The sequence below is a fragment of the Micropterus dolomieu genome, linkage group LG16 (assembly GCF_021292245.1).
Source record: "Micropterus dolomieu isolate WLL.071019.BEF.003 ecotype Adirondacks linkage group LG16, ASM2129224v1, whole genome shotgun sequence".
Lineage (NCBI taxonomy): Eukaryota > Metazoa > Chordata > Actinopteri > Centrarchiformes > Centrarchidae > Micropterus > Micropterus dolomieu.
Genome location: NC_060165.1, coordinates 11989917 through 12011181, shown reverse-complemented (window position 1 = coordinate 12011181; position 21265 = coordinate 11989917). Strand labels below are relative to the sequence as shown.

Here is a 21265-nt window from a genome sequence, read left to right as displayed (position 1 = left end):
TTGTTTGGGTTTCTTGTAACAAAATTTCCAGTCAATTTGCACGTCGCACTAACCACCCTTAATCCAAACTCACTCAACTCACTTTGTTAAGCCACGCTAGCGGCATTGCTTTAGGGATGGCAATGTCAGTCTGTCGTTCTGTCGATTGGAAATATCTAAACAATTATGGGATTTCATTGCCATGGTCTTTTGTGCAGACATTCAAGTTCTCCAGAGAATGTATCCTAATGACTGTCCATCCCCTGACTTCTCCTGCAGCGTCACCATGAGGATGATTTGTGGTTGTGACTGAAATGCCTCTGAACGCCAATGGAAGCCCGAGCTCTTCTCTAGCAAACACAAGCTAATATATTTCATGTGGCTGCCAATGAACAGCAATTTGGCCAATCCTGCAAAGATTAAATCTTATTCTTTTGTTTAAGCAGAGAATTGATCACAGTGAACACAGAGGACAGACTTTCCATGGTCCAGGTCTGCCCCGTCTATTCCTTAATGGCTTTTGCAACAGTGGGGAACTGTTTCCACCCTCACTATAGATCATGCCAAATCCCACTGGGGAGCTGTACACATAACTAACAGTCGGATAACAGACCTTAACAGACCTAATGATCCGGGACAGTGGCTTTTTACGTGCATATTCCCTGCTGAAGACAAAAATTCATGAAACTCACTCTCTGGAGTTTTACTCGCTCTCACAGAGGAACCTAAAAGAAAACATGCAAAACCAGGCTGCAATATCAAACAAATGATGCTGAAGAGTATTGGAAATGTATCTATAGAAACTGCTCCCAAGTCAGTAATGTTATAGACTCAACAACCTCTGCTCTGCTTTCAAGCTAAAGAAATCTGTGAACAGCAAACTGACCTTTTGAAAAGCCACTTGGAATGTCCAAGGGAAATCAAGGATATTTGGGGCAGAAAAAAAGACCAGTCCAGTCCAAACGTTCTCTTAAAAAGATACTGTACACCTAAAGAAGAGCGTCTATGATCTGGCCCTTAAACCATAGCCTGACCAACATGACGCTAATCTGCCTTATCTGAGATGCTGAAGCTCTATTAGTAAAAATGTAGTGTGAAAAACAAAGTTATGCCTCTGAATGCATTGATATTTGATAGTGTATGTGAACAATATGAGCATATGCACACATCATGACTCTGTGTGTGTGTGTGTGTGTGTGTGTGTGTGTGCTTGTGCGTGTGCGTGTGTGTCTGGCGGTTAATGGAGCTGTCGGGGGCCAGAGTCTGAGCATTGGGTTGATAGATGGCAGGGGTCTGAAGCTAATTAACCCCACTGCATTACACACATACACGGCCTCTCTGTTACACACACACACAAAACAGTGTCAGTGAGAGGACTGGATATGTTGTAGAACTTGCGTGCGCGCACACACACACACACACACACAGTTACAGTAACAGGCTAACTGTGAGTAAGATGTACAGTGGCTGGGTCGATGATGGTGATTAAAATTAAATACACAAACATGTTTAGATGCACACACACACACACAATACCTGTATACATAAGCCAATGAACATTAAATTCACTTATGTTTAACCTGTTTTAAATTACTGTACCTTTTTATACATTTGTGTAGGGTCAAAAATCTGAATTTGTAGTACTTTTGTAGCCACAGTAACAAAGCTTGGACATGAATATCTTTTATGAATTCTGACTGATCAAAAGAGCACGGAAACCGGGAGAAAGAAGTCAAATTGATCTGGCCACATGAAGCCCTGGTTTTGAGTCGGTCTTGAGAGTTGTTTACTTGCTCAAAATTTGACTCAGCCCTGTAACAGCCAGCCGTGTGGTCTGTGTCTAATGAGGAGAGTACTGGCACAGTGGGACCTCACCAAGTTAATTTACCAGGATGAAGACTGTTGGGGATGAGAGCTGGGTATCTCTCACTCTGTTTAACCCTGTCTTCTCTGTCTGGGTTCATCTGTCTCTCTCTCTCTTTCTCCTCACTGTGTAGCCTCTTGCCTCTCTGTCTATTCTGCTATCCTTTCACATGTACTCCCATTTTGCTGCTTTCTTGAGCAGTTTACTACATGGAAGAGAAACTAATTACAACAACACATGAATTACAAGATGAATACCAGCGAGTCCTCACCAGAAAAACAGCAGTATAGGTAAATTATTTTATAGCTTATTACGACCCATATTTACATTGTTAGTTAGACCTCTAGTGGCAGAAGAAGACAGTTGACGTAGTATAAAGAGCAATGAAGTAAACTCAGAACTGTCACTCAGGAGACCGTTGTCCTGTGTAAAAGGAAGTCAAAAATGACTTGTTTTAAGTTAAATAACATTGTGTAGATTATTTACGCTACTTACGTCACATCACGTGGCTATACTTATTTTAACCCAAACCACAATCTTTTCCTAAACTTAACCAAGTAGTTATGTTGACTAATCCTTACCAAACTACAAGCTTTTTTACCCCAGGGTTTTCAAAGTGTTCCTTGGAATGTGACTTGGGTCATGTGACATAATGTACTTAAGCTCTGGTAAGCCTATCACTGGACTGGTACTTGCCAGTGCTTGCACATATGACATTGTATGTCGTTTTGGGGCACTTGACAATCGACCTGTTTTGTCATTTAGGTATGAGGACGTGTTGCAAATACTTCTAACCCAGTAAAAAGTACAGTAAACTCTTCTTGTGTATTTAGTTCCGTTTTCATACTTAAAACTAAAAACATCTTTTAAACAGTATCATGTGACAGTATCAAAGGGCTCAACTCTTCACTGAAGCTATATGGACATAGAAAGAATGAATCGTTGAAACCCACCTAAAACCACAGGACTATATTATTGTTGAATCATTTCATCAAATGGAAATATTCCATGATTTTATACACATTCCATCAGAAATCATGAGGATGACTTTATTACCGCCAAACAGCACAGATATTCCCTTTACTGTCTCAGTTTTACCTCGTGCTTGCTCCCCACATCACAGGAAATATCCAGAATAGAATAGTAGCCTGTAATATGTTTGTTGACAAGCAAACAAAAACAGGTAGACCAAATGAAAGAAAGACAGTGAGGGAACGTAGGTAAATAAGGTAAAGAGGAAGACACTTAAAAAGAGCTTAAAAAGACAAAAGGAAGGCTGAAAGAGAACAACAGAAGAAACAGCATGGGGGGGACGAGCAAGGGGCAGGAAGGGGGAAAAGATGACACAGAAACATTTAATGAGAGCGAAGAGAATGAAGAAGAGAAGTGAGAAACAACAAGAGGAAAAGAAGACAGAAATGATGAGACAATATTTAGCAGAGGCATAAGAGACTAAAGCGGAGGAAGGGGAAAGAAAAAGAAATGAAAGAGCAGGGGTGGGCAAAAAATGATGGGAAGGAGAAGGGGAGGAAGACAGAGAAGACGAATGACGAAAAAAGCCAAGAGGTTAAGAAAAGAGGGAGAGATGACACTGATAGAAGATGAAAAACAAAGGGAATGGGAAAGAGACTATTGTGGAGAATGCAAATGAATAGAAGTGACACAGATGAGTTTGATATAGGCAAGAGCGAAGAAAGAAAAAGAGGAAAGGAATTAAAAGGAAGAAACTAAGATACAATGACAGAACAAGGCAAGCAGAGACAGGTCCGTTTTAAAAATGCATACTGAGGCTCCATTTAATCCCCTCATGTCCACGTTTTTCATTCCATACTTATAAATGTATAAATAACCAAAATGATACTTCTGTATGCAATGTTGGTGATGCCATCAAGCAAAGAAATGGCTCTACATCCAGAGGTGTCAAAGTCTCAAAGACCTTCAACAGATGAGTCGTATTGAATCAGTGGTTCTATTAGCTTTCCATAGACATAGAGTTTATCTGGGAGCTCTGAGACTATGCGAGGCACTGAATTAATGGCCCAGTGAGCCATTAATTCCCTGGAGTTCTTCAGCAGCCCTATGCAGATTGTAGCAGAGAAGGTGTTCATCTGGTGGTAATAATTCCTTGCCACTGAAGCCATGGAAATCACTCAGCCCGACCACCTTACTACTGCCTGCATTGTTTCAGAAAGCTTTGCAACAGCACTTGGCCAGATGACTATGCATAATGCAGCATTTAGCATCAATAATTAACAGTCAGAGGCAGTGTTTAAGGGTAACATCGTTTTATTTATTTTTTTCAACCTGGACCTCACCCAATACTGGACCAATTTTAAAAAATGTTGTCCTAATTAGTCACATAGACACAAAAACATATAGGGTCCGGGTTATAAATACCCTTTAATAAAAAAAAACACTCGGTCTCATGTGTTCACATTCAAAAAACCCAAACAATGTTTGATTAGCTCTTTTTTTAATGTGTTTTGAAGAAGGTTATGTCAAAACAGGAGTCCATCCTAGCAGCTGCGGCTTTAAGACTGTGTTCAGGCACAGCAGTGCTATAAGCTAAATGCTAACATCAGCATTCTTACATACTTACAATGACAATCCTAACATGCTGATGTTTAGCATGTTTACCAGGTTCACCTTCTTAGTTTAGCAAGCTAACATTTGCTAAACACAAAGCGTAGCTGAGGCTGCTGGGGATGACATTAGTTTTGCAGGTATTTGATCAAACACCTGATTGAAGAGTAAAATCCACTACAGACATAAGATTCATCCTCTTGCCACTATGAATGTCTATACCAAATTTCAGGCAATCGATTCAGCAGTTGTAGAGAGATTTCAATAACAAAAAAAAGGTGGCATTAGGAGGAAAGGTTAGGAAATCTCCAGGAGACTTCATCCTCTGGGGACCCTGAAAAATTATTTTCAGTCTGAACCAAAGCGGTAATGCACATCAGAGAATAGGTTAGGTAGTCTTATGTATTAAGAATTCTCAATAAATGATGACGTTAGTCTCCTAATATTATGACATTTTTCTGGACATGAGAACAGGAGAACAGATATGTGGGAGAGATTTTGAATGTGCAGAAAGTTTTTAACATGGGCAGAAAACCTGCTGAAAGACAGGAGCTATTAAAGTCCAGGGGTTTATCACTGAATTAAAATGAATTAATTTATCATTGAGGTGAAAAGAGATTACTTCCCCAAACAAACAGTACAAAAGAGGAGGGAAGACTAAATCATGCCTGCATTTGTGTTGACTAAGCAGGGACGATATACAGGAGAAAAAGATCTACAGGAGAAAACATATCACAATACAGAATGCCTGAGAACCTTACTGCATTATATTCTATTATATTTATACATTTTGAATTGTCACCTGCCACCTGAATTTTGTTTCCCTTTACATAAATAAAAAAAAATCCACCATGAAACAGTGCAGAAAAATAGACCAGAATGCAGAAAGTTAACTGTTTAATGTGCAAACTTTTCATTTAATTTAGCACAACAAAAACAGTGTTAAAATCCTGTCTCGCAATTGTGAACCCAATTTCGTATCTCATTTCATGAGCTAAGTGTCTCGTCACACCCATAGTTTTCTAAAAATGTCAAAACCTCAGCATTCTTTATAGAAACTATAGAAACTTGTAATATTTTTAAATTGCATGTTAGATTGCAGATCGGGAAACCAATAATTAGTTAAATGTTGTTGTTTTGTTTTTTTAACTTTTGTTTATTTAGGGGGGAGTTTCAGTGAGAGCAGTTCTCTCTTTTTCAGATCATGTTCACACCTGGAAGCTGCCCAGTACAACCACAGTCTGATCTGCTGGCCACTGAGCAGCTCCACCGGTGCAGTTGGGGTTAATGGCCTTGCTCAAGGGCACCTGAGTGGTGATAAAGAGAGAGGCGCAAACACTATTTGTGGCCTTTATGTGAAACTAGACCCTGGTTAAAACTTTGGTAACTGGAGGAATAACTTTATTGAGAAGAATCGCATTGTATCACTCAGGCAGAGACGAGATAAAGGCTTGGATTGCAAGTCACTAGATTGAAGATACTGATTGACTATTGATCTGCTTTAGGACTGCTTAACCACGTCAACCTGTCCATTTAAACTTAGTTTGCCATCAACAAACCCTCACAATTCTGGCCACTGGTTTACAAAAGATTTGGTTATTTTTCCACTGAAGGTTTTAAATGATATTACCATTATGCTGTAGAAATGTACTGTGTTACTGAACTCATAGTGTCTGGCAGTGACTCACAGATGGTGTCAAGATAGTTCAGATAGTTGATGCCAATTTAACACATACACAGAGTCAGACATTCTGTTCACAGTGTTACCAAGTGGGAACATGAACATGGAAAATACAGGATGGAACCTAAAATACAACCCTTCATCCCCCCGCAGGTATTACATGCTCAGGGTGACAATGAATTAACCATGGTGACACAGAAACAGACACTGCTAGAGAGGCAAGAGCTGTAATACCAACCCAGAGCCTGAGTCAATTTAAATTTCAAGAGGAACCTTATTAAAGGCTGCACTTAGGACGAAAAGATTTACAATTATAGTGATGAATCTGCACCTGCTGCTGGAAGAAGGTCAGAGGGCTGGCTGGAGGACAGGGAATGACAGGTGATTGAGGTGGTATGGTGTGGTGGTGGTACCAGTATCAGTACAGTTAAACACTCATAAATGCACGCTCACAAACACACACTGCCAATTTTAGTGAAATGATGTCTGCGATTTTGAGGCATGAGCACACACGGCTCACCAAGGTAACATCTGTGTCCATGCAAACACACACACACACACACACACACACACACACACACACAGACAGCCGATAGTGAGGTGAGGCTGGCCAGGGGGCCGGAGGCCAGGGACCTGAGGCTACAGCCTTTAATATATCTCAGTCAATGCATTATCACTTTCTCTCTCACACTAACACACACACACACACTTCTCTATTACCCTGTATCACACAGTTTGGAACAAACAGTAACACACAGAACAAAGCCATCTGGTCTCACCTGCCTTTGAATGTCCTGAATACAAATCGAGCAATAATGATTCACAGCAAATACAGACTGGGAACTGAGTGTTTCGTTTTCAATGTTTTGACAGGAAAAAAACGTCAGCTTTCCAAACCAACTTTTAATGACTCTTTAAAAAACAAAGCTGACAATTACAGGCAGAGACAAAATACAACTGTGTAAGTGAGATGCTTAACATCCTGCAAAGACTTATGACATGTAGCAGGTTCAGTCCAGCAAACGGACATCAATAGAGAAACAAACACCTCAAGCATGTTGATTCATACTCCTATTATTTATGACAGTTAAGAAGAAAGCTTCCATATTTTGCTCATTATCTAGTATCTATTATTACTCCCGGCAAAGAAGTCAGTATGGGGTAGTCACTGCCTTAGTTGCTGTCTATTTATAATCAAATCAAATTATAATTTTTAGTGACCTTCTGTGATGAAAAAGAGAGAAACAGTCATTATGATTAAAGACTAATTTGATAACTCACTACTTTTCATGCACACAAACAATCTACTGCATTACTGATTTTAACCAGGGATTGACTGAACAAATAAATAAATAATGATTTTTATAGCCTCAGATTCCCTCCTGATGCTATCATTCACTTCTTTAGTGTCTCTTCCTCTATCCCGATCTCTTCAGCTCTCACTTTTCTCTCCCACCACCTCTCCAATTAACAAATCAGGCCTGCTGCATGTATATGATATTTATATACATTCCTCTGACAGCCGCATCACTTCAGCAACCTAAATCTCGTGCGCAGTGACACCCACACACATACACAGGAGGAAGGCACCAGACAACTTGATCTCCAAGCCAGCCACCTGCAGATTCTCCTCTCTGTTTTGTTCTCCCTGCCGTTACACAAAAGTGCTATCCAACAGTGCTTCGTGCATGATTGCGTGTGTGTGTGGGGGGGGAGGGGGGGCAGGTGCCTGTGTCAACATGAGTGCTTGACACCTGCCAGCATTCATGCTCGGTGTTCCAGTATGCATTCCTGTGCCACACTGTGCGACTGTAGCTGCAAATGTCATGAATTCTTCAAAACACACACACAGAGCTAAACTTACATACATTTCAGCCACGTTTCGTTTTTAAATTCATAAATGTAGGCAGAGGACAGATTCACACTACTGAGAAAAACACAGTATACACATACCTGCCAGTGTTGCCGAATAAGGAGTTAGAGCAAGCTTGAATTTCAAACAGGTATTCCCCAGCATCAAACCCATTAGGCATATATTCCCTCTGTTACACTTGTAAATGAGCCTCATACATCATGCAATATCTCAGAAGACCTGCATGGAAAGCATTTTAAATCAGTTAAATGAAAAACAACTTAGCAGCAAATTAAGGGCTTGAAAGTCTTTTAAAACCATTTGAGCGTGCATGTTCTGGTTATGAAATAAGTTTTGGTTAAAAGTCTGATGTGAGGAAGTGTTTTTTTGTGAGACAACACATGGATGACAACTTTCCCCTAGGGCAAACAAAATTAATGCGTGCCCACGCTTGGCTCAAGCACGCTCAGCTATTGTCGTGACTGCAAAGAGTGTGTGTGTTTTTTTTATTGGATTGTGTAGGAGCAGGGACTCCTCAGTGCTCCTTAATTGTCACAGTGTGCGTATGTCTGCATATGTGTGTTTTGATTTATTTCTCTGTATGAGCTTATTGACCCGTCACAAGAGGAGCATCATCAGCTCAGCAGGCGACCACTTCAAATCTGTCATGTTTTGCATATTACATTATGTATCAGCATAAGATGGTGCACGTATGAGAGTGTGTTATCATTGAAATCCCTCAACACCTGTGCTGATATCATAACTGCACCATCGAGCCTTTCAACGTGAGAAGTTTAATGTGCAAATAAACGTTGCACAATAAAAAGTAATGAAATCATGCATAAATATAATAGCAGCAAAAGGCACGCCACAAAAACGCAATCAAATAATATAAGTGGATTCAAATCTAAATATAAGATCAAAACAAAACAGAGTGGTTTGTAACCTTGTGAAAAAAAAATCTACAATTATTTTGGACTCAGCACCTCGACATGAAAGACATGTTTTTCAGACTAATGTGCAAATAAATAAAACTGGGCAATAACGCACACATTTACCACACAACACCACCACAAAATGAGGTCTCACGAATTACCTCAGAGTTGAATCAATATCTCTCTGACACACTTTCAATAGAAATTTAACATTCATAATTCTTAGATTCATATTTTTTGTTCATGACTACACAGTCAAGCTGTTTGAGTTGGCTCCAGTGCAGCTCGGGCAGATCATACTTTCAAAAGCTTAGAGGGATTTTTTGCTGATTTGTATTTAACATGAGTGCACAGACATTTTAATGAGTCACTGATGGATATGAGCTTGCCAAAGATCAGTATGCGAGTTTGGAGATGTGACCTGCACTTGAAATTGGGGGTTTTCTGTTATGTAGAAGATTATTAACTGCTCGATTTACCTGCTCACAACACTGTATTTCATCATTGTTATAGATGGGACTTCTGATCGTTGTGTTGTTTGTGGAACTGTAGATGACAGAGCCAAAGAGCCATAGTTGGATGTGAAAGGAAAGAAAACCCCTGGAGGGTCCCTGTACCCTGGGGGGCAGGATGTAATGTTGTGCCTTAAAAGCCAAAGAAGTGTGTTGGATTCAAGATGCTACTATATCAGAGTTTTCTTAAATAACACTTTAGCTTTTAGCTTTAGCCTTAGTCTTTTAGTATTGTATCATATTTAGTCTAGACCCTTTTACTGGTTTCTTTTTTACGACGAATGTAAATGTAAATGCTCCGTATTTGTATAGCGCCTTTCTAGGGCTGGGCGATATGGCCAAAAATGTCATCACGATAAAAATATTTCATATCATTCGATATCGATAATTATCACGATACATGTCAAATCATTATTTCTTTGAAGTTTAAAGGCAGATTTTTGCTCCTGAGTGAAAATTAAAGAAACCAGATGGTTAATTATGTGGTTAAACTTTTCTTTATGGTCAAAATGTGACAAACACTTGATGCCAATCAGTGGATCACTTAACAAATCTGAGGTAGCACATTCAAAACTGTTATCTTTTCCAAGAAATATGATTAGTTAATCTTTCAGGCCTCTTTTCCTCAACAAAACAAATATTTTAATAGAAAAATTAAGTTAGAATTTGTTCATGATTCAAATTAATTAAAGCAAATACTTACTGACAATATACTGAACATTTATTATATTGTTATTGAGGAAAATTATACTTCGATAATTAACATTATTGTTTTATTGCCCAGCCCTACGCCTTTCTAGTCTTTTCGACAACTCAAAGCGCTTTTACACTACATCTGCATTCACCATTCACACACATTCATTCACTGAGCCTAAGTGCTCAAACATAAACTAACATTCACACACATTCATACAATGGTGGAACAGGGGCAATTTGGGGTTCGGTATCTTGCCCAAGGACACTTCGACATGCAGCCTGGAGGAGCCGGGGATTGAATCACGACCTTCCTATTAGCGGGCAACCCGCTCTACCTCCTGAGCCACAGCCGCCCCAGCTGGAAACATTAAAATGTCAGCTGGAGGTAAAGTTTATAACCCACTAACAAAGTTTTAGCCATACACCGTATAAAAGGAGTAGACGTAGTCACGTGACGTCACCCACTGGTTTGTGGACTATCATTCTGAAGCCTTGAGTTTGGCATTTTGGCCGTCGCCATCTTGATTTTTCAGAACCAGACATGACACATGTGACATGTTGGGACGAGAGGTTGGCACTAGCTAGCTTACGTGACATTTATAGGGATGCTAGTTTTGGCTAGTGAAAAACAGTCTTAAAGGAGACCTATTATGCTTTTCCACATTTTATGTCTTATCTACAATGTTATAATGTTGGATGTTCATGTTAAACATGGCCAAAATTAGGTTAAAGCATTTTTAAGAAATCACTGTGAGCCAAAACCTCAGATTTTCCTCCTGTTCTGAACTGCTTTTTCTACCAACGGCTCCTTTCTACGTAATACCGAGCCAGACGGAGCCAGTGTTCCATATATGCTCATCACATCACAGGAGCATCTACAGCTTGTTCTGACAGAGGCTGAAATGAAGGCCTACATGTAGAATCAGTATAGAAAAAACAGCTGCCACACAGGAGAACTACAGAACTACAATATAGGACTGGAAAAGCAGTATAATAGGTCTCCTTTAAAACAAAATGGAATGGAAAAAGACTAACTCCTTTGAGTGTCTTTTAGTGTTATGTTAATTAACTTTCATGAACTGAAAATACACCGTGAAAGTGTTAAATATGAAAACAGTCAGAACACAAAAACAAGTTCACGGCTAGTTATAGTTGGCTTGACTTTCAGACCTGGAGGTTGCAGCTTGGTTTTAGGGTTGGCATTAGCTTATGCTAGCTAACAGGTGAGGAAATCTGCTAGCTACAGTTATTATTTCAGGCCAGCAGCTTTTTTCCCCCTGTGTTCTAAAAATGTCTCTGCTGCAGTGCTGATATGATGAAATCCCTGAATGTTTACTGTACTGCTGATTAAATTGATTGTAATTTTGAGAATCAAACAGCTGGTTGCAACAGCGGCCCCTGTGTCTCCACGAAGCAAGAAATGGCACAAATGTATTCTGACATTTCAACAATTGTTTCAGGGTTGATACAGCAGTGCAGCAGATGGTGAGACATTACCCTAATCTATTTATTGTGCTCCCAAGCATCACTAAATTGCTGTTCAGGCAGGCTCACCAACAGGTTAACACAGTCAAATAGAAAGTGACTAGTTCAAATAGTAGTTGTGCTGTTAGAATAGGAGGTGACTGGATTCAAATGACAGAAAAGTGACAGTAAATAAGTGGAGAGTAAATACAGGGAAACATTAAGTGAGCTTTGCTAAAGATCAGGGAGAAAAATGTGATCTTAGGATAGTTAGAAAAATTGTTCAGTGTACATTCTGTGGCTATGAAGTGGTTTTAATCAAATCAAAGGGGAAGTTAGTTTGCAGATGCTTGCTCTCAAAAAAAGTCAATACAAATTATAATAGAAGAGAAAGTCATTATACTTTGCTCTTTGGTAACTTAATTGTTCAAGTTAGTCAACAGTCATTCACTCTAGCACAATGTGAGTTCAAATCTAGAAGGTAATCGCATTCAAATGATTGTGCTCACACAGAGTAACAGGTGTTCGCCTGAAAAACAGCTGCAGCAATATAGTTCAATAATTCACCTGTTTGCGCCTTTAAAGACAAGGTTAAGGGAAAAGGATACATTGTTTCCCCACTTTAGTTTCCCAACACTAACTTCACCCCATTAAAAGAAAACTCCTAATGTGAACCGCTCTTTCAGCCGCGGGGGGAAAGCACAGGCAAGAGTGGTGTAGGACCAGCTCATTATCTGTACCGTGGGGTCTCGAGGGAAGTGGCATCATTTTATTTATAGTGAAGAACGCACAACCGCTCGCATACGTGCACACCCGCTGCGAGGAAGTAATACAATTCCTGAATACCCCCTGCGTCTTCCAATCCACCTGCCAGAAACTGACTCACAAGTCTTTACATGTGCGCGCACACACACACACACACACATAAACAACCACAAAAAGTTTCCCTTGATCCCATCATCGATCTACCTACCTATCTATCTTTCTACATGACATATTAAACAAAATCAGATTCCAACTGGCAAAGATTCACTTGGGTGATATTTTAAGTTGTGCTGTCACTTTAACAACAACAACTCATCGTGTGACTCATCAGTTGCTACATTAGCATGCATGTAATGTACTAGACTCTGACTCAGTGAATATCAATTCTTAAATAGTTTCCCTTTGTGCATTCGTGTGTATGTGGAAGATGGCTGGATTTTCAGCCTGTGAATGGTGTCCGATACACATTCATGTGTATCGGACACCATAATTAACCGTGTGTGGGCCTGTTAGAATTTCAAATTGCAGTGTGTGTGTGTGTGCGTGTGTGCGTGCGTGCGTGCGTGCCTATATCTTTACATGAATGCAGCAAGCAGTCTGCCATCATGCTGTTAATGTGTCCAACTGAGTAACAAGCGGCAGTGTGCACATACACTTAATGCACTAATGCGGTGTTGGCTAATAGAAAGAGCTACTGTTGAAATCACACACTCTCAACTGTTAATATAATGGGATGGGTAGGAGGAGAGAAGGAGGGAGGGAAAAAATAAAGGGGGAGGGAGGGAGGAGAAAGAGGGATGATATTAAAATAATCTGTGGGTAGGAGCAGACAAGAGGAAGGGAGAAGGTGGTAAGAGGGATAAAATATGTGGGGTGGTGGAAGTGAGGCAGTGACAGAGAGAATTTTAGGGAGGATGAATGGATGGTATGTGCAGAGAGGCAATACTGAGATCAATATATAATATGTATAATGTGATGCACGGGATGAACAGAGGGGGGAGAAAAAGGAAGAAAGGGATGGGTAGACAGACTGAAAGAAGTTTAAAATCCCAATTTCTGAATGTGATGAATTTTATGATGAAACAAAGGAAGAAAAGTTTGGGGGACAGATACAATGGTTATGAATGAATTATTATTGTCTACTGGTTGTGGAAAAAAAATAAAGGTTTTTTTTGTGGGGGCGAGCATACAGCTCAGTAAGCAAAATCATCTTTGAATATCAAGAAAAATGATATATAGAAAACGAAAAATGAGGATTTAAAGCTGAACGCTGGCTCATTAGTTATAGAGCCACAGGCTCGGTACAAGCATAAAACAAACTCCAAACTGCCAGCTCATTAACAATCAAACCACGCAAGTGTTTTTTGAAACTGGAAATCAACATTGCACCATTACTACACCGGATGTGATGTTGACTTCAGCTGTGTCTATGCAACACTGGAGGAAAGGTCTGATTAAAAGGCGATGCAAAAATGGATGTGAAGACAGAGATGTTTGACTGTGTGACTGTCTCTTTCTTGGAGTCTTTCCATGAGCATAAGTGCTCAGCACCAGCCCCTATTCACTCCACCAAAGCTTTGTCATCAGAAAAGTACTTTCAGCCAACTATCAATTTACCTATTGTATTCGGCTTAGCATTTTCCTTTTGTCCATCTTCTCTGCTTTTTTATCTATCTGTGAGGTTTTTGAATACTCTGACTCTATATATATATATACACATATAAATGTTTCTCTCCTCACATATCCTCTTTCTGTCTCTGTTGATAGAGTACACTTAAGTCTTCTCGACTTTTTCGCTCACCTTCTACTCTCTAAAATCTACTTCTCTCTTCATCTGCTCACACCTTTCTCTTTCTTCTCACATATTGTCCTCCCTCGCTTCCTCAATCCACTACACTTTTATTCTTTCATATGTATCCATTATCTGTCCACAACAGGAGACACAAAGGACAGTTCTCTTTTCAAGCAAACTCTTTCAATTTCACTTAATTGCTGTTGCTCTCTATTCACAACTTGTCTCATCCGTTTTTGTTCTTTGCACATTTTCCTCTCATCGGTCTTTGAAAAATGTTGTGTTTAGTTAAGGTCAGCTCATTTGTGCTTCTGCCAACAAGTGTTTAATTAATAATCACTGACATTTTCATTTACAATAATTTAATACCAGCTTTTCCAGTGAATACATTATCACAGTAGTGATTCAAGCTATAACCGGTTCACTAAAGCTTGTATCTGTTGTTTCACACACTTCATTGCTGGGGAATTCCTCTAGCAAACAAGAAGCAGTATTTTATACTTCCAGCTGCAGCAATAGGAGCTTTGTTAAAATAAAGAGCACAGGACATGGGTAGTCACAGCTGATTAGTGATAGAAAATGCCAGATTAAGCACGATTAATCTGTGTTACGTCCCAGGCTTGTCTAGGGGTGTGGGACGAACAAAAGATAAATAAACCGGGTGGAAAAACCAAAGGAGGACTCAAAACATGCGTCAAGTTAATGTATTTATTCTTAATCAAAACAAAAGGGCGTTTAAACAAAAGGCGATCTCTACCCACACAAGAGACGATGTAAATTATATAAAGTATCTAAACAACATAGGATTCGACACAATAGGCCACACAGTCTCCACGGCTCCCACCGCGTTGGGAAGCACGCATGGAGGTCACCCGCCGCTCGACACACCGGCTTCCACTGCTCGGGAACGCCGAGCCGACGGCAGCCTCCGCGGAGTCTCCGACCTTACGGCGCGCGGAGAAGTTGCAAGTGGCACCCCGCCGGTCACGTCCTACAAGCCACACAGTAAATCACACAGTATGCCACACAGGCTAACGTGGGTAACCACGGAAGGATGAGTGAGTGAATGAGCAGACGACGAGTGAGAAGTGAGACCGAGAGCACTCCACTGGCTCTGCTTATATGGCCCACTAATTGCCTCTGATCGGCCCCAGCTGTGAGCTCCACCCAGCGTCACATTCAGCGGGTACAGGTACACACCTGCAGGGGAGAGACAGACACACCCATAGCAACACAAATACGGCACACAGACCTCACGGGTCGTAACAATCTGTGTTAAACATCACAGTGTATTAGGCCGAAATCTTTTTTTTTACCTTGCTTTTATGCTCTTACCTGTTGCACTTTGAGATTTGTTTTAAATGTAAAGTACATTACAAATAAAATATATTATCATCATCATCATCATCAGGCATTTTGAGATAATCTGCATCGGCCATTAGCTGCATGCAGCTTTGTCAGTGTGGCTGCTGTGGAACGATGTTAGCACTCTTACTTGTGAGTTGTAAGAAGGTGTTGAAAAAGTTAGTCTAGAGCCTTAAATTTCCTCAGTCACCATCACCTTTTACTAAATGTTAACATGTCTCTCCCATCCTAAATGACAGCTAATCTAATGTAAAAACCATTACTGGCTAGCATTAAATATATGTTGTTATACTGTAGAGAACAACGCAGTTGAGTGATGTCACTTCTGACAAACTTTACCCCACTCTCCCTTAAATAATAGGCACGTTCTGAAATGTATAGCATAAGCCAAAGTATTTTTCTATTTTATTCATTAATAAAAATTCCATCTAAAACAACAAGTTATTGGCTAAGGGAACCATGTCCATTAGATTGTACTCTGCATGGAATAATGGAATTACTAATCTCTAAATATCAGCATCACCCACAGAGAAAAACTTCTGCAAGAGAAAACTATATTAAAAAGAAAAAACAATAAAAACAAAAGTGATATGGTCTTGGCATCAAATACTGTAAGTTGCCAATTAAAATAAAAGAAAATAAAGGCATTTTAACACAATGGTGATGTTTGACACACCCTTTTACACTCTCACCTTTCTCTCAGCAATTAAAGGTGCCCACGTCCTCCACCACCATCTCTGTATCAGTCCCCAACCTCATCTCACTCCCTCCTTTTCATCTCTACTCCCTCGCTCCCCTGCCATCTCTCCCCCACTCGATTCACATTCACTTCTGTCCTAACACCCCTGCAGGTGTCCTGTCCTGTCTCTCCTCACAGCTCCAAACCCTGTAAACATCTCCTGTACCTTTATCCATTCGGAGAGCAAGTCGATGACTTTGATCGCTCTGATCGACAATTGTGATTGTAGCCGCTGCTTCACATGCACACTGGTCCACCTCTCCATCTCCCCCTCTCTCCCCCTCCATCTCTCATCATAATGTCCCATTTTCCACATGTCATTCTCACCAATTCTCACCCTCTTTCCTCCATTCACATCTCCCTTAACAATCTCCCGTGCTCTTTCACACATTTCTGTTGCTCAGTTCCACAGTGCCACTCACTCTCTCTATACCACATTGCTTTTTTAAGTCTGTATTTCTTACTCAAGTTGAAACCATGAGGTTTGCCTCCTTTTATGAAGTCTGAATCTTTAAGTGAAATCTTGCTTTTGAGTATTTTAGTTAGAAAGAAGCATGTGGATGAACCAGATGCCAAAGGGACATTTTTACCTTTAAAGTGTATTGGCTGACACACCCCTGACCCCAGTCAATCACATTCATGTCCAATGGCATATCTTTATGAAGTCCCACTGCCGACAGTATACTTCTGAGGTTAATTTATGCAATTAATGCTATTATGGTATAAAATATTTACCCTGTCCAATTTTGAACATAGCTCATGTCTGGTATAGTAATTAAAAATGCTCTAATCAATAACTGTCCATTACAATAATGTGTAAGACGGACAACTGAAAAACACGACACTTTCTGAATCACGCCTGCTTGTGTGTTGCCTCAGCAGGGATGATATTACATGATCTACAAGAGAACATACTCTTTGGTCTATTCGGGGCAGCCAAAGGAAGCTGAAAGCACAACACAATATAGATATTATCACTAAAGTTGATATGGCGAACACGATAGCAAGCAAAGACTTGCCTTTTTACTAGGGGTGTGACGAGTTTTTAACAAATCTTCAATGCTAAATCATTTGAAAATTCTGAGCATTAAACACTTGTTTTCTTGTATTCTGTATTACTGCCTGTATTTCTGCATCAATTTATGGTGGAAATGTTTTTATTTATGTAAAGGGAAATACGAAATTCAGGTGTCAGGTGACAATTCAAAATATAAAATAGAGTATAAGTAGTAGCAGTAAGGCTCTCAGGCATTCTGTATTGCTTCCAGATATGTTGCAGGTATAGCATAATGTTCCCAAATGAGCTTCTGTAAACATGAATCAGCTTCCATACGTCAGTTATTCTGGGTATCAGTGGCTATAACAGCATATGAAAGTTTAAACCTGGCTCTTTGATTTGGATGACAGACTGAACACAGTGGGGGTCTCGGGGACCTGTGTGGATCCTGCCAGTGTGTTTTACTTTCTCAGACCCAAACTCCCAGTGTGTTTCTAATGCAGTTTGTCTCCAGACATTTCTACATCGTTTCACATCTCGCTCTCTTAATGATGACATTAATGAAAGGTGATAGAGCTGCTGTCACACGCTTGTACATACCGGCCTTAAGTAGACTGAAAACTGTGGTTAGAAACACTTTCCAAGTCCAGCACACACACACAGAAACACATACAGAGATAAACACACAGCATGCTGGTAAAGACATTATGGAACTGCAGAGAGGAATATTGGGTGCACTTACAATAGATTTCTCCAACTCAGCAATGGGAGGTGAACTCATAATTGGGGTTTTGGCTCAACTTTTGTCGTCCCAATAGGCTCAGACTTGCCTCAGTCACCACACAGCATGTATGATTTTACACCTGCAGCCATCAATAACCGACGAGCACAGAGTTTACAGTGGAGTGAGTGGAGGGAGTTGAGATTGGCAGTGAGTTCCCATGAGCTTTGAGTTTCTTAAGTCATATCAAGAGTCAGCAGGAAAATCTCAGTTACTGTATGATATCAAATGTGATGTCCTGTCCATGTCTAGGGGTCTCATATGAAAACACTGACCACTGACGGATGAAGAGTTTCAAGAAGTGTGTTCTGTGTATGAGATACAGAATATATAGAATATTGTTTTCATCAACTCACATAACATTTTAGAGTGAAGGAAAAGAAACACACTTTCCACAAACATTTTCAGCAGTGGAATGTCAAAGAAAAAAAAACACGCTCATCTCCTAAAGCATCTTATAACCTTCCCCTGCTTCGTCTTTCCTCCTCTTCACTCTCATCTTGCCCCTGGACTTGATGACTTAGTTTCTTTTCTGTTATTTCAGGCTGTCTGTCTCAATCCATCTGTCAGTCTCTTTCTGAGAGGGCCAGTGATATGATGTCTACAATAGGACACCACACTTTTTAAACTGACTGGGTTTAGTGATCTGTCTCTTTTTGTGAGGAGAGTAATACAATGTCATCCCAGAACACAAAAGCCTTCCAACTTTCCTGACTGTCTTCTTTTCCGTCCAATAGTCATGAAACTGAGGGCTTTCAGTGTGACAGTTGCGTGTTGAAGGATGATCAAAAATGTTTTGTCATTTTGACAAATAAAAGATAATTGTTGCCCTATAACGCAGTTACTGACATATAATTGAATCACCATCAACAGCACAATCATCAGCATTAATTTAGGGAAAGCAGATGCTTAACTGAGCACACAAGCCACAAAATAACATCCTTAGGAAATTTATACTGGCCAGCTTGACGTTGATTGGAAGGTGGTACTGAGTGGCCAATCACAGGCTGGAGAAACCCTGCAGGAAGTCAATCATGTAAGTGGATCAGCACACAGCTGGTTGTATTACACAAGTGGTCTTAAACTTTCTGGTGAGCCACAGCAGAACAAAATCACTGCTTTCTTTGCTCTCTCTTGGTCTCTTTTCCCATACTACGCTGACTGAAAACTGATGATTTTGTCTTTGAAGCTACAATTCGGCCGTCACCTTTGGTGAACTGGTAAATCATTGTGTCAGCTCACTATTGCTGTTCTGTTGGAAACACTTGCAAACTACCCTAAATATGAATGTATGTGTAACCAAGTATACATGTATATCCCCATAGGTTCAGATAAGAAAAAAGTCCCAAACAAAATGTTAACGGGAATGGAAGAACCCACGGGAATTGCAACAGAAGAGGAATGGACAGATGTTAAACATTTTACTAACAAAAATAGTAAATTACACTATGGCTAAAAATAATGACAATATATAGGAAGATAGACTGTAAACATGAACATGAAGAATTTGGATCTAGGACAAGCAACTTCCAGGTGCCACCAAAGGAGGATCTGGGCCATACAACCTCCTCTCTACCACTATGACCAGGAAATTGGACAGCCTACACGTGCACTCAAAAGTTCATTTGTGTATGCCAAACAGAAAAAAGAGGTGTTAATGACTCTACTTACTATATGAAAAGCAGCAGCAGCGGCAGCCCAACCTGGCTTCTCAGTCATTGGGTGAAACAAATGACATCACCAAATCATCAATCACTTCTGATTGTTTGGTAGATCTGTCGCTATTGATCACCCTGGGCCTCTATAAATACAGGCTTGGGTAAACCCCACCCAATAATAATAGTGTAGAATTAACAACCCCGTATTAAATAAATACTGCACTTATTGAAGACTGTATTCATGTTACATGTAGTATTCATGCTATTATACTAATAAGGAACATGAATTTATGAGGCACATGTTGATTAAAAGTTCTTTTTATTTGATAAAAAGGCAAATATGAAAAACCATTTACAAAACATCTACCTCTGACCACAGTCATGTGGTAGTGGCTGTCAGAACATCATCTATTTTACAGACGCCTGGGATGCAGTGCTTTGTACTTTGGATTAGCCTCCAGCCTTGTCTGCAGCGCCCAACAGAAACTTGGGGTTGCACAATCCACTGCGACACACCGTCAAAGCTGCAATCCTCCTCATTTGACATCACATTTATAGTGACACCATTCAGAATGCCACTTCATCTGCTGCCAGTCCACTCTTCCTCACTTCCAACAGCTGTAAACACAAACAGAACAGACAAGCAGTACTGCATTCTCACAAGGTAGGTTTTTTATTTCATTTTACAGAGTTGTAAAATGAAATGAAGTTTGTAACACACTTCTGCTACAAAGCAGACGATATACAGCTTAATCACAGAATGAAACATAAATGAACTATAAACTATGTTTATATGAAATAAAGAGATAAAATATGAAATAAAATAGATAAATATAATATACACTCACCTAAAGGATTATTAGGAACACCATACTAATACTGTGGTTTGACCCCCTTTCGCCTTCAGAACTGCCTTAATTCTACGTGGCATTGATTCAACAAGGTGCTGAAAGCATTCTTTAGAAATGTTGGCCCATATTGAAAGGATAGCATCTTGCAGTTGATGGAGATTTGTGGGATGCACATCCAGAGCACCACCACATCCCAAAAATGCTCTATTGGGTTGAGATCTGGTGACTGTGGGGGCCATTTTAGTACAGTGAACTCATTGTCATGTTCAAGAAACCAATTTGAAATGATTCGAGCTTTGTGACATGGTGCATTATCCCGCTGGAAGTAGCGGAGGGTACATGGTGGCCATAAAGGGATGGACATGGTCAGAAACAATGCTCAGGTAGGCCGTGGCATTTATACGATGCCCAATTGGCACTAAGGGGCCTAAAGTGTGCCAAGAAAACATCCCCCACACCATTACACCACCACCACCAGCCTGCACAGTGGTAACAAGGCATGATGGATCCATGTTCTCATTCTGTTTACGCCAAATTCTGACTCTACCATCTGAATGTCTCAACAGAAATCGAGACTCATCAGACCAGGCAACATTTTTCCAATCTTCAACTGTCCAATTTTGGTGAGCTCTTGCAAATTGTAGCCTCTTTTTCCTATTTGTAGTGGAGATGAGATGTACCCGGTGGGGTCTTCTGCTGTTGTAGCCCATCCGCCTCAAGGTTGTGCGTGTTGTGGCTTCACAAATGCTTT

General features: G+C 40.2%; 1 protein-coding gene and 1 long non-coding RNA gene across 2 annotated transcripts in view; both read right to left on the bottom strand.

The window, feature by feature from the left end:
* LOC123984628 (metabotropic glutamate receptor 8-like) overlaps window positions 1–21265 on the bottom strand; it is a 282967-nt gene that overhangs the window by 155277 nt on the left and 106425 nt on the right. The gene's annotated exons all lie outside the window — the stretch shown is intronic.
* The window catches only part of LOC123984631, a 13053-nt gene continuing 11753 nt past the window's right edge, over window positions 19966–21265 (bottom strand). The window contains exon 3 of the long non-coding RNA XR_006828469.1: window positions 19966–20281. This is a non-coding gene — a long non-coding RNA (uncharacterized LOC123984631). The remainder of the gene's footprint in view (window positions 20282–21265) is intronic.